We start from the raw sequence: 12,795 nt of genomic DNA, 5'->3' as shown, positions 1-12,795 counted from the left end.
ACAGCCTCACCCTCTCGGCATTGGTGTGCGACAATATTGATGTGTGGTGTGGACTACTGCCTTGGCAGAGTTTTTATTAAGGCTCCGTCATGTAGGCTTGATTGACTGATTGGTCAGTTGCTCACATGGTTGATCTCAGTTTCCAAGGCAACTGATACCACTTTACTCAAAAGCTCCACTCTACCGTCTATTGTTGGTCTTTCTGATCAGTCCCCACTCTTAATACTATCTGGTGTGGTCAACCTCCACCCTAAATCATAACCTTAGACTATGTGGCCTGATCTAAAAGCCCCAGGCAAACAAAGAGGCTCCTACCAAGCATGACACTTACTAGGGCCCAGAGATTATCTCTGAGAAGCTGAGGCTTTCAGACTATCTCTTTGGACAGGGCTAAATTCTTTACTACACATATACACCAAGCTGTATTTAAAGGGTGAGTGGGATTGTTGCCACTGGAGCAAAGAAAGGGGGAGAAGACATAGAAGGCAGCATGAACAAAGACAAAAATATTTGTGGTATTTCTAAAGAAAAAAACTAGCAATGGATGGAAATTTGAATACAGGATACTGGGCACTGGGAGATGGGAGTCCTGGAGAAAACTCTGACTGCAAAGGCCCTAATGCCAGATAAAGGAGTTTTGTATCAAGAGCAAGGGGCATTTGGAAGACTTTTCAGAAGGGAGCGATGTAAACAATGAATCCTTTTGTAATGTGAATAGTCATCTCCCACTTTATGTTTTATGAGTTCATGCTTTTGTCTATTGGAGTTATTTTTTAATAGGGCAATTTGTATTTATAAGCAAGGAGGAAATTCTCTTTTTCTGCAGTAATGTTGACAACAGAGACAGTCTGCATGGACCAGACCAGGACAAGTCCTAGAGTGCAGGACAGAAACTCTGGCAGGGACAGGCCAGCAGGACTCCTTTCCCCGGCTTCTTATCATCATCTAGAAAATGTAGTGTAACTGGAAGAAACCCCAGTGATGCTGAGACAGAGCTGGATTGCAAGTGGACTTCTGGCAAACAGCCCAATCAGCACATGGCTAGACTTAAAAGAACCTTACCCTAAACTTATTTAATCTTTATTTTATTCCCCACAGAGGTCTCATGTTACAATGCTGTGATGGTCAAGACCCAGAGGTAATCAGAAACTCACTGCCTTAGCAGCTTTGGCTGCTACAACAAAATAGACTGCGTGACTTGAATAACAAACTTCTTTTTCTCATAGTCCTAGAAGCTGGGTCATCCAAGATCAAGGTGCAGGCAGATTCAGTTCTTGGTGAGGAACTTTTTCCTGGCTTTCAGACTGCCACCTTCTCACTCTATCCTCATATGGTAGAGAGAGAGAGAGGGAGAGAGAGCACGTGCACTTTGGTGTCTCTTCCTCTTCTAATGAGAGCACTAATCCCATCATGGGGCCCCACCCTCATGTCCTCATCCAAAACTAATTACCTCCCAAGGGCCCACCTCCTAATACCATCGCAGTGAGGGCTTAGGGCTTCAACATATGAATTTGGAAGGGACACAATTAGTCCATAACAATCACCATTTTTCTTCACTCAGTTTAGAAGTGCCCATGGGGGTTTACCACACAAAGGAACACTATTTTCTGTCATTTCCTTTTCACAACAGGCTTGTGTCTACACCTAAGCTAACTTACAGGCATCTTTCAATTGAGAAAATTATGTTACGTGCTTCCTGTAGAAAGGACTACAGGATTACAATGCCTAAGAATGTGGCTTAAATGATCTTATGCATAACTTCCATTTATGATCTTTTATATGACCTTATGCATAACTTCCATTTAACTTTAACCTGTAAAATGAGAAGAGCAATACTTTTTTCTGAGGAGCCTTCACAGCGTTTTGTGGCAACCAAGGAGTACTGAGATGGTCATAAACAATGGTTCATGTGAATTTTTGTCTACGTGACACAAAACGTTGCTTTCATTTTCTGGGAGGTTTGTGGGCCTGCTGGAACTGTTTAAGGACCCCTCAGTTAGAAAGCACTGTTCCCTGAGGAGCCTCTGGGGAAACAAAGAATTCTAAGACCTGGGGTACATATTCACAAGAATCTTATGATCTACTTGAAGAAGCAAGTTAGGCACAAAGATGACCCCAGAAGGAATTTTCTAGATTTAGCAAATTTTTAAAAAGTTCGGGTTTTCAGTTAAATGTGAATTTCAGATAAGGAATGATTTATGTTAGTATAAGTATGTTCCAAATGTTGCATGACATACTTATACTTAAACAATTATTTGTTGTTTATCTGAAATTCACATTTAACTGGGTGTCCTGTATTTTATTTGGCAATCCTACTCTTAAGCCAGATGAGAACATGAACTCTCTTGGAACTCAAAAGAGGGAATGCCTCAGTGGTTCTCAAGGAAGCAGATGCTGAGGCAGAGTTAGGAGGGCAAAGGTTTATTACACAGTAAGATCTGTGAAAGGAAAAGGGAGAAAGCAGGGTTCGATGGGTAACCATCAGACAGTGATGCCGGCCTGACCAAGTCTCTGCCAGCACAACAGGGAGCTCTGACAAAGGAGTACCCCCTAGGGGAGTCCGTGCTGGGTAGAAATGACTAGATTTTTATACCACTGAGCTGCTCGTTTCCTCCCAACTCCACCCAAAGTAGCTTCCTTCCAGGCCAGTCACTGATGCGGAAAATTCTATCATTATAATGCCATTGGTGTACAACAAGAGAGAATTGGCTAGATTCTCTACCTTTCACAATACTATGCTTTCATTAAATATAGTTGCAGAAAAATGTTTACCAAAAATTGGTTAAAACTCAGGTTATAAAACAGTATATAGGGTACGATCTTATTTTGTTAACACTTGTATTTGTATCCATGTTTATACACACATCTGCACATACACACACACATTAGGGGGATAGAGAGAGAAGGGGAGATAAGGGGGAAGAGAGAGAGAAACTGATAGAATATGCACTAAAATGTTCACAATAATTATCTCTGAGTGGTGGGATTACGGGAGATTTTTCTTGTTTGTTGTTATTAATATTTTCTAAAATTTCTACAGTGAGTTAGTGTTATTTTTTAGTACAAAGGTTAAGTTATTATAATTTTTAAAAAGCCACTATTACACTTCTTGCCCTTTCCTTCCCTTCTCACAAGAATTAAATATTTTTCTACATATTATATTTAAAGTATAGTTGGAACTCAGCATAGGCAAAGATGTCAGCCCTTACTTCATCCTACTGGAGAAAGTGGTCTAAGCAGTTTCCTGGGATTCTCCTCTTTAAAACCCTATACATCATTGTAGTGACAGCAGGCAAATCTGATAAATGCTGGTGGTCACAACAGAGATGATTTTTACTTTCTTTTTTTTTTCCCTGTAGAAGAGAAAAGGAAATGGCAGCTGCCGTGCTACCACCTTTTCCCTTCTATTTTTTACATTTAGTCTCTTCGTCATTCTGGAGAGCAAAAATATCATTTTACTATTAAAACACCTTGATTTTGCCAGGAACACTTTTAGATTAAGGAGCTACTTATGGAATCTTAAAGCTTATGAAAGTTTTATTTATCAGAGATATAGATGGCTAGTTCATAAAATATGAAAACATCTACATTTACCTTGAAGAAATGCTATGGTTTTCTCGGACCATATAAAATACTGCCTTCAGCAACATTATAAGAAGAAATTAAATATGCACAAGAAGAGAAGAGAGAAAAGAAAATCTTATTTAGTTTGGATGCTTGCAATTGATACTGTGAAGCCTGGGATTTGTTTTGTTTTTTTTTCTTCTCATTTTAGGCAGAAGACATAAAATAAGACAAAACTGGAAAGAAGGAAGAAAGAAAATGGCTGAGTCTTTCACGAATTATGATTTCATTGGAGAAATCAGTAAGGGAAAACTGAAGATCTTTTAGAAGCCAAAAAATCTGCTTCTCTCCTTTAACACTGGTGGAGAGGGGTATGTCTTCTCAGGGGTCCAAAGAGAAAGTTCTCAACCTGCCTACTTCTGGATTCCAACCAGGTTGACAACTGTTATGGTTTCTAAAACCATGACATCCAGATTTGGCTGGAAAAGTCTGGACATTTATTTAATTAAACAGCATTCTGTACACCTACTATATACCAGGCACTGAGGTGCTAAGGATACAGACTATGAGACGCTCGCTTTAGAAGAGGAGCAGATTACATGATTGTTGAGGTTCCTTCTAGCTTTAAACTTCCATATAACATAATTTCCTCCGAGCAATCAGAATTGGAAGGTAGCTAAAATCAAAGCAAACTAATGGTTTGGCCAAATATAAGAAAAAATGAGCAAAAACTCAAATGAAGGCCCCCTACTCAGGCTGGGGGAAGAGACACCGGGAAGGTTTCCTGGGGGAGGGAATTGCTTAGCTGAGTCGTATAGGGCAGGGAGGAGGTGGGCAGACAAGGGAGAAAGGAAGGAGCAGCGCGAAGAGCCCTGCAGCATGGAAGAGTCTGCAGGGACCTTGGGGAACTGGAAACGGGTTTATGTAGTTTGGGAGCTTGGGGAACTGGAAACGGGTTGATGCAGTTTGAGAGTAAAGGTGGGTCTGCCGGGGTGATCAATGTTAAGAGTGGAGGTGGAGAAGGAGCCCATGTAGAGGGCTTGGCACAGCAAATGCGGGAACTTGAGGAGCCAGTGAAGGGTTTTCAGCAGAAGAGTATCTTGCTCAGATCTGAATTTTAGAGAAAGAACCTGAGAGCAGCTCAGGGCATGGGTTTGAGGTTGGGGGTTGGTGAAGAGCGGGAAGTCGAACAAGGAGAGAGACGGGGCCTAATTTGATGTCCCGAACTGAGGCTATGGTGATAAAAGGAGGAAATGGGTTCCAGACATAGTGAGAAGGCAAAATTGGAAGAACTGGGTAAGAAATTAAGTGGGCTTAGATGAGGGATTTGTGTGATGGGTAAGGTAGGATTCTAGATTGACTCTCAAGTTTCTGGCTTAAGCACCTGAGGGATAGTAGTGTTATCTGCTAAGGTAAAGAATTAAGACAAAGTAGGTTTGGAGAGCAGGAAAGACGGTGATTTTGATTTTGAACATACTGTGTTTCTGTTGTGTGGTAGATCATATTTCCAGAGATGGTCCCAACCTTATCTCACCTACGACATGCTCTTAGAACAATGTGACTTTGACACATTCATCACTGAGATATGGGGGTCTATGTTCCTTCCCCCTAAATAGGGTGGGCCTTTGTGACTGCCACGACCAACAGAATATGATGGAATTGATGCCATGTGACTTCTAAGGCTACATCATAAAAATTTCATGCATTTTTACCTTGCTCTCTTGGGATGCTTATTCTCAGAACCCAGCTGCCATATTGTAAGGAAGTCCACACTGGCACCAGCTAGAGAGACCACATGGAGAGCCGCTGTGCAGGTCATCTAGACAGCTGCCCAGCCGAGGTCCTAGCCAACAGGAACATCAACCACTAGACATGTGAGTGAAAGTGTATCCAGATGATTCCAGGTCCAAATTGTCAAGTTGTCCCAACCTTGAATCTTCCCAGTTGAGGTCCCTGACATCGTTCATTACAGATCAGCTATCCCTATGGTGTCCCCTTTGAAATCCTGACCCACAAAAATCTATGAGCATAGTAAAACGGTTGTTTTTCACCACTACGTTTTAGGCTGGTTTGCAATAAAACAGTAGTACCTGGAACAAGATGCATGGGAGATATTCATGTGAACATGTCCAGTACAGATCTGGCTGTGTGTGCTGGAGCTCACAGTTCAGGTCTGGCTGGAAATGCTGAACTGGGCATCAGCAGCATGTAGATTATAACTGAAGCCATAGACATAAGTGCTCTCTTAGGAAGTGTCTTAAGTAAGAAGACAAGAAGGGTGGATCTGTAATCTAAGAGTAGACATATTTAGGGAGAAGAAAAGAAGTATGCAGAAGAAGCGAAGAATAATACTGGTCAGGGTAAAGACTGGAAGTGAGATATAAAGTATTGATATTTCAAGCAGAGATTTAGGTTCTTATGAAATTATTGGAAAGGCTAGACATCTGCTCCTAGCTTCCATAGCTGTGGTCCGGAGTCAGAGAGCTGTTGCCACCACCCGGAGGACAAGGATCTGCAGAAAACAGCTAGCAACCTCGCCGATCCACCTCAGCATAGAGATGGTGATTGGTAAGGGGGCGTGGATGCTGGTGCAAAGCTTCTTCTCTGTGCAGCCCATGCCTCTTTTGCCACCGCAGGGGGGAGAAGAATAACGTCCACTTTCTAAATCCAATGACTGCATCTCACTGCACCCAGAGTGCAATTATTATCCAGGACTCTGGAGCAAGGGAATCTAAAGAAATGTGTCCCAGCCTTCTTCTAAGCATAAAGCATAAGGATGGGGGGATGAGAATGTACTCTGATTACAAAAACCAAATCAAACTGAAGCAAATACAACCCAATGACTGTCCAAAGGAATAGGGTAGCTGGAGGTGCAGAATAGACTCCACCTCCAAGGTCAAGTCAGGAAGTGAAATTGAGGGTTGGAAGGGCAGTAAATTATGGAGTCCAGCATCTAGAGTTCAAATCTCCAATTCAGTCGCTTACTTACGGGGCTCACTTCTTTTCCCAACTTCTGTTTCCTCAACTGTCAAACAGGGGTGAAAATATAAACATTGCAGGGTTGGTTGTTGGGAGAATTCAAAACAATATGTGTTGGGTGCTGAACACAGAGGTTGGAACATGGCAGCAGACATAAATGGTGGCCTTTATTGTTCCTGAGGTGAGGAGTCAGGCACGACTCCATCCAACAGTGGGGAGGTCCTGCCCTTGTGGGAGGTTCCAGCTACCTCGGTGGGTGAAGAGCAAATGGCAAGTCCATTGGTGGAGCAGAAACTTCCTGAATGGCATTTTGTCAGACTTTATCCAATAGTCCTCGAGTTAACACAGCTCCTTCAGAGATCTTTAGGAAAAAGGTGGTTTATATCCTCTTTGAGAGTTAGTTTCAACACAGACTTGGAAGGGTGAAAGAAAGTGGGCCAAAACAAGAAAAAGATGCTAAGAGCTCAGTTTACAGCAGCTGATAACAAATCGCAAGTTTCAGCACCAACCCCAATCCTTCCATCATAAGCTTGTCTGATCCTGGGGGGTGGCAAGGCTTGCTCAGCTTTTTACATCTTGTGAATGCCAGTGAGTCTCTGCTTCCATCTAGGCTATTTCCACCGTTGACTTATACTCCAAAAGATGGAACAGCAGAAATACAGTGTGTAATATCTGAGAATGCTTGGCAGAGTGTAGTAGAAAGAGCACAGCTGGATTTAGATCCAGGTGACGCTACTTTTCAGCTGGGTCAACACAGCTGCATTCTGAACCTCTCTGAGCCTCAGTTTCCTTACTGATATATTAAAAGAAAATGTACTAAGTACCTGGCAGGACTGCTGTGAAGATGGAATGAAATTAGTAAATCATGATAGCTGCCATTTATTGACAGGTATGTGTCAGATGCTGTGCTAAGTGCTTTACACACATTTACTTAATTTAATCCTCAGGATAATCCTATGACGATTTGTTATCCCTAATTTGTAGGTAAGGAAACTGAGGTTTAAAGAGATTAAGTAACTTGTCCCAAATCATCCAGATACTAAATGTGCTGCAGAGGCAGGATTTGAACCCCTGCTGATGGAAAGGTCTAGCAGGGGTCTGGCATGCTGGCAGTACTCAGAAATGGAGATGTACTAGTCTAGCCCATCCCTCATTTGATAGACCCCAAACGGATTCATAGAGAGTGACTTGCCAAGGGGCAGGGTGGGGTTGAAACTTAAATCTCCTGATTCTGAGTCTAGTGCTTTTTCCATTAACCTAAACTGTCCTCACTGTATCAAATCTTTTTCTAGGAAGACTAAACTTGAAGCTTAGCTAGGTTGGACATGAACCATCACATGTGCATGACAACAGCTCTCTCTGCTGGCCTCAAAGAGAACTGAAAGCGGCTGCCTGGCAGTTGCTAAAGGTTTCTTTACCGTTAGACTTTCTGTATCAGCAGAGTTTGATTACCCACCTCCTCCTCCTTTATTTAAAAAAAAGAAAGAAAAGGGCACCCTTGTGTCCTTATGTCTCTCATTTACATTTTATTAGAAAGTCATCCTTGGTCTTTGAAAACCTTGTGACCCTACCCAGGGTAAGACAAGGGAGGACCCAGACTTAGGGGGTTCTAGCATGTTCTTCCCCAGGCCCTCCCTTACTGAGAATCACTACCTCTGTGAGTACTGTAGCCCAGGCCATATGCTTTGGGGGTGCTAGTGAATGGGAGGGTGAAAGGGGTATGAGCACATACAGAGAGATCTTTCCGGTGTGAACCCCTCTCATCTCAGCTCTGCTGTAGTCAATCGGAGCTCTTGACACCACATCTGACCCCACCTAACCTTTGTGTTTCTACATATACCATGGTAACCAGATGTATTCTCTAGGGGAGAAACCCAGCAGCTCTTGGCATCTAACTCCAGAGGTCAAATAGACAGGGTTCAGTGACCACTACATATTCAGTGTATAATATTATGAGCAGATGTTGGTGTTCCTAAATGATGAACACGTTGATAGTCAAATCCCTGCCCTCACTGAGGGTTTAAGGAGACATCACATGCAATGTGCTCTGCATGGTACCTGCCACTCAGACAGCAAGTAATAAAGAGTTGCTAGAGCAAAAAACAAAACTAAGCCATTATGTTCTCAGGACCATTACAAGCTCTCTAATCTCCTAACTTGCTTCCACAGATTAGGCATTGGCAGGCTTTCTGGCACGAGAATCTGATTGCCCAGCATTTCATCCCCTGTGCCAATCACCTGCCCTTGGTGATGCTGGAATCATCAGCCTTCTCTTGGCATCAGAAACAAGCCTGTCATTTTAAATATTTTTCCCATCAATCCTCTTGCAATTACCAAGAGAGTTTGCTTTTCTGCCCTTTATTTTCAAATTAGAGAAAATTCACCAAAACTTTTCCTTGATAGCTCTCTTCCTGAAAAGGAGAGAAGATAGGGCTCCAGAGAGGAGAGGAACTCAATTACAGGCCTGACAGGATCTGCCAGTACTGGCCTGGTTTTCTATCTTATTTAGGTGGCATTTTCACCAATGGGGACCAGGTAAAGTCCTACTGATATATACATTTTGACAGGAGTTTCTGGAACTACCTCAAGGCTGACTGAATTTGTATAATCATTTCATTCAAAGAGGTCAATTGGTTAAGGGCACACACTGAGACAGGAACATCCCCATGAGTCACTTACTTGCTAGTCAGGGTTAGATAATTTGTTAACTTCTTTGAGTTCTTCAACCCTAAAATAGGGATAATGATAACCAGATCTCTCCTGCCAACTCTTGTGGGGGTTATAGAAGATATTGTATGGAAACTGCTGGTCACTGTGTCTGGCACAGAATAAGCAATTAAAGCACTCACTTATTTAACATAAATCAATCACACACCTACTATGTGCCAGGCACTGATCCACGTTCTGGGGATTCAGGATCGAATGAAAGAGCTCCCAGCTCTCAGAGAGCCCACGGTCTAGTTGGGAAAGACAGATGTTAAACTTGTAAGATACAATATATCTGGAGGGATGTGCTGTGAAGACAAAGCAGAGTAAACACTTTGAGACAGTGACCGGGGCACTGTTTTTAGCAGAGGGCAAGCTTCTCTTTTTCTTTTTGACAGGGAAGTCTTCTCTGGGAAAATGGCATTTGGGAGGAGACCTGAGTGAAGTACAGGAGATGAGCCCTGGGATACCTCAGGAAGAGTGTTCTAAACAGGAAGATCAGCGAGCACCAGGCTTTGAGCGCACTTGGACTTTGGAGCAGTGGCAGGCGAGACCGGAGTGTGGGTGTGGCCGGGAGCCCGAAGGGTCTGGGAGCCAGCGCGTGTGCGCTGGGACCGCAAGGCATCGGAAGGACCAGTCAATGAGTGGGGAAGGTGTGCATCGGGAAGAGCCAGTTTTCTCCTTGGCTCCTTCTCCTGAGCCCTGTTTGGCACCCGTATCCAGTAGCAACCTTGAAAATCATTCCATTTCATGACCATCGATTGCCCTCTCCTTGATTCTGGAAAACTTAAGACTCAGGGGAACTGAAACTTGGGATATCTGGTTGAGAGAAGGCATTTGAATAAATTCCAACCCAGCGCTCATTCTGCCTTCTCCATTCAGTACTATTACTAACATTATTAATATTAAGTACTTCCTAAGAGCAGCTTGTTTTCTTTACTGCCCAGCAAGGTTTTATAATTATTCACTTGAAAAACTCACTGTTTAGACTTGGAGAAAATGAACCCAGATTGTTTGCTTATCTAACAAATATGAAGGTCGCATTTCATCTTTCCCAGGAACAAAAACTAAAGTTATTGATTGCCTGTTTCCTTCAGTACACAGAAGTAAATATTTTATTTTCAAACTTGAGAAAAATCTCAAAGCAGAAAGTCCTCCTAAAAACATAAACTTGTCTATCAAGAATGTGTTTGATGACATCTAACAGACTGATGAAGCTACAGGGATCATCTTCTTGTATCAGAGGTGGAATCTTGTTTTGGAGGATATTTAAATCTAACCCCTGTGTCTGCGTGTGTGTGTGTGTGTGTGTGTGTGTGTGTGTGTGTGTGTAGGCATATATAGGTATGTGTGTATATACATATATATACACACATATGTGTGTATGTGTATATGTATAGATGTGTGTATGTATATGTATATGTATATACACACACTCACACACACCTACATCTAACCTGTGGTAGGCAGCCTTTATGATGGGCTCCCAATGAACTCCCTTCCCCAGAATTCTTGCCCTTGTGTAAATTCCCTCCTCTTCAGAGTGAGCTAGACCTAGTGACTTGATTCTAACAAGCAGAAAAGTAAGATGTCGCTTCTGAGATTGGTTTCCAAAAAGACTGTGGCTTCTGTCCTGTGTACTTTCTCATTCTCTTTCTCGTTCTCTCTGAGGGTTCCTCTGAGGGAAGCCAGCTGCCATGTTGTGAGCTGCCCTATGGAGAGGCCCACGTGGTAAGGAACCAATGTCTTCAGCCAACAGTCAGCCAGGATCTGAGGTGCCTACTCAAGCCTTGAGGTGGCTAATGTCTCAGCCCACAGCTTGATTTCAGTCTAGTGAGGGCCAATGAGCCAGAAGCAACCAGGTGGGCTGTGCCTGGATTCCTGACTCACAGAATCTGTGAGATAAGATTCATTGTTTTAAGTCATTAAGTTATTCATAGAGAACTAATCAGTTGCTCATTGAAGAAACTTTTTTAAATCTTTTCCTCCATACACTGGTTCAAAGACATACTTTAGGCGTAAAATTCTTACTAAAAGCACTAGGTTTACTTTATAAGATGACTCCAGAAGTGTAAGCTCAAAGACTAAAGGACTAGGTTTTTTTTACTATAGAAACTGTAAAGCAAGGAAATAGTCAAAGCCTTTTGAACTGAAATAATAAAACAAATGCTTTAGAATTCTCTCCACTATTATTCACCCCTCTGAAATATATTAAAACGTAATTGAAGAACATAGCCAGTTCAGCACACAGTGGCATGTATACCACATGCCAGTCCTGGGGCTCAGGTGCAGAGGGTGCAAGACAGTAGCATAGATCCCTGCCACCAGTAGCTTGCAGTCAGGTTCACAGTCATCACTACCCGTTATTTCCATAGAGCTAACACCACCATCTCACAGGCCTGGAGAAAGTTCCTGATCCCCTCTAGGAAAGGTTTTCCAGTTTGGATTAAAACTTCATCAGTTCCAGTATTGGCCTTTGCTCTTACAAAAAGTCAGATAAGCAGGATGATAAACCATGAATTGGGTCTAGAGTATGGATCTGAAGCAAAATAAGGATGTAGAAATCATTCCTTTCATTTAGCTGAAAAATTCCACCAGGTGCAAAGGAGTTATAAATGTTCTTTAAGATCCCAGAGCTAAGTAGCTATATGAGACTATAGAGAAAGGTTTACTCCAGGGCAGGCACTTGCCTACCTATCGATACAGAGCTGGAGATAAAACAAAAAATATCCCCAGAAACACTGAAATGGCAGCAAAGCAAATAGCTCTGTTTATAGAGGACAAAGGGCCTCAGATAAACATATAAATAACCCAAAATAAGAAGCTCTGACATTATCGTGAACACTGATGGCATAAAGAGACTTGGATATCTGCAAATGATATTTAGTTAGCTAAATGTGAATGCAATATTGCTAAGGCTTATCTGTAGAGTCAGAAAGCAAATGAGACTAGAATTAAATCAGATGTGCTGGGTAGAATGTCTTTAAAACTTGTTTTCAGAGTCATAAAAATTCTTTGGAAAAGCCAATGATCTAATAACTATGGAAAACCAAAGCTCATAATAAATATTGGTTTATCACTAGTTTCAGCTCTTAGTCTGTGATATACGTACACATACCTTGTGAGTATCTCAGCAATGAGGATATATTCCTTAACAGACAGACCTCCATAACTTCCCTGGAGCATTTACTGCTCTATAATGTATCCTTTTCCTTTCTAAACTATGAACCCTCTGAGAGCCATCTAGATCACTTTTTTTAATCCTCAAAGAGGCCAATTCCTGGCACATAGTAGATGATCAAAATTTTTAGTTGAACAAATAAGTGATAAAGTGAAGGAGCTGAAGGAGGACCTGTGTGAAGACAATGCCATAATTGCTCATCAGAGAGTGGTCTCACTGGATCTTCACTTCATCCCAGAGAACCACCATCTACAATGTGAACTGAAGTGGGTCCCCCCTTGGATGGGAACTCTACTCTAAAGCTGCTACCATCATCACCTTGAATCTAGTACTTCTGTTTCTACCCCATCTCCTTAATTCACTTT

Source organism: Balaenoptera musculus, chromosome 3 (genome assembly GCF_009873245.2).
Source record: "Balaenoptera musculus isolate JJ_BM4_2016_0621 chromosome 3, mBalMus1.pri.v3, whole genome shotgun sequence".
Lineage (NCBI taxonomy): Eukaryota > Metazoa > Chordata > Mammalia > Artiodactyla > Balaenopteridae > Balaenoptera > Balaenoptera musculus.
Note: the sequence above shows the minus strand (reverse complement) of the source record.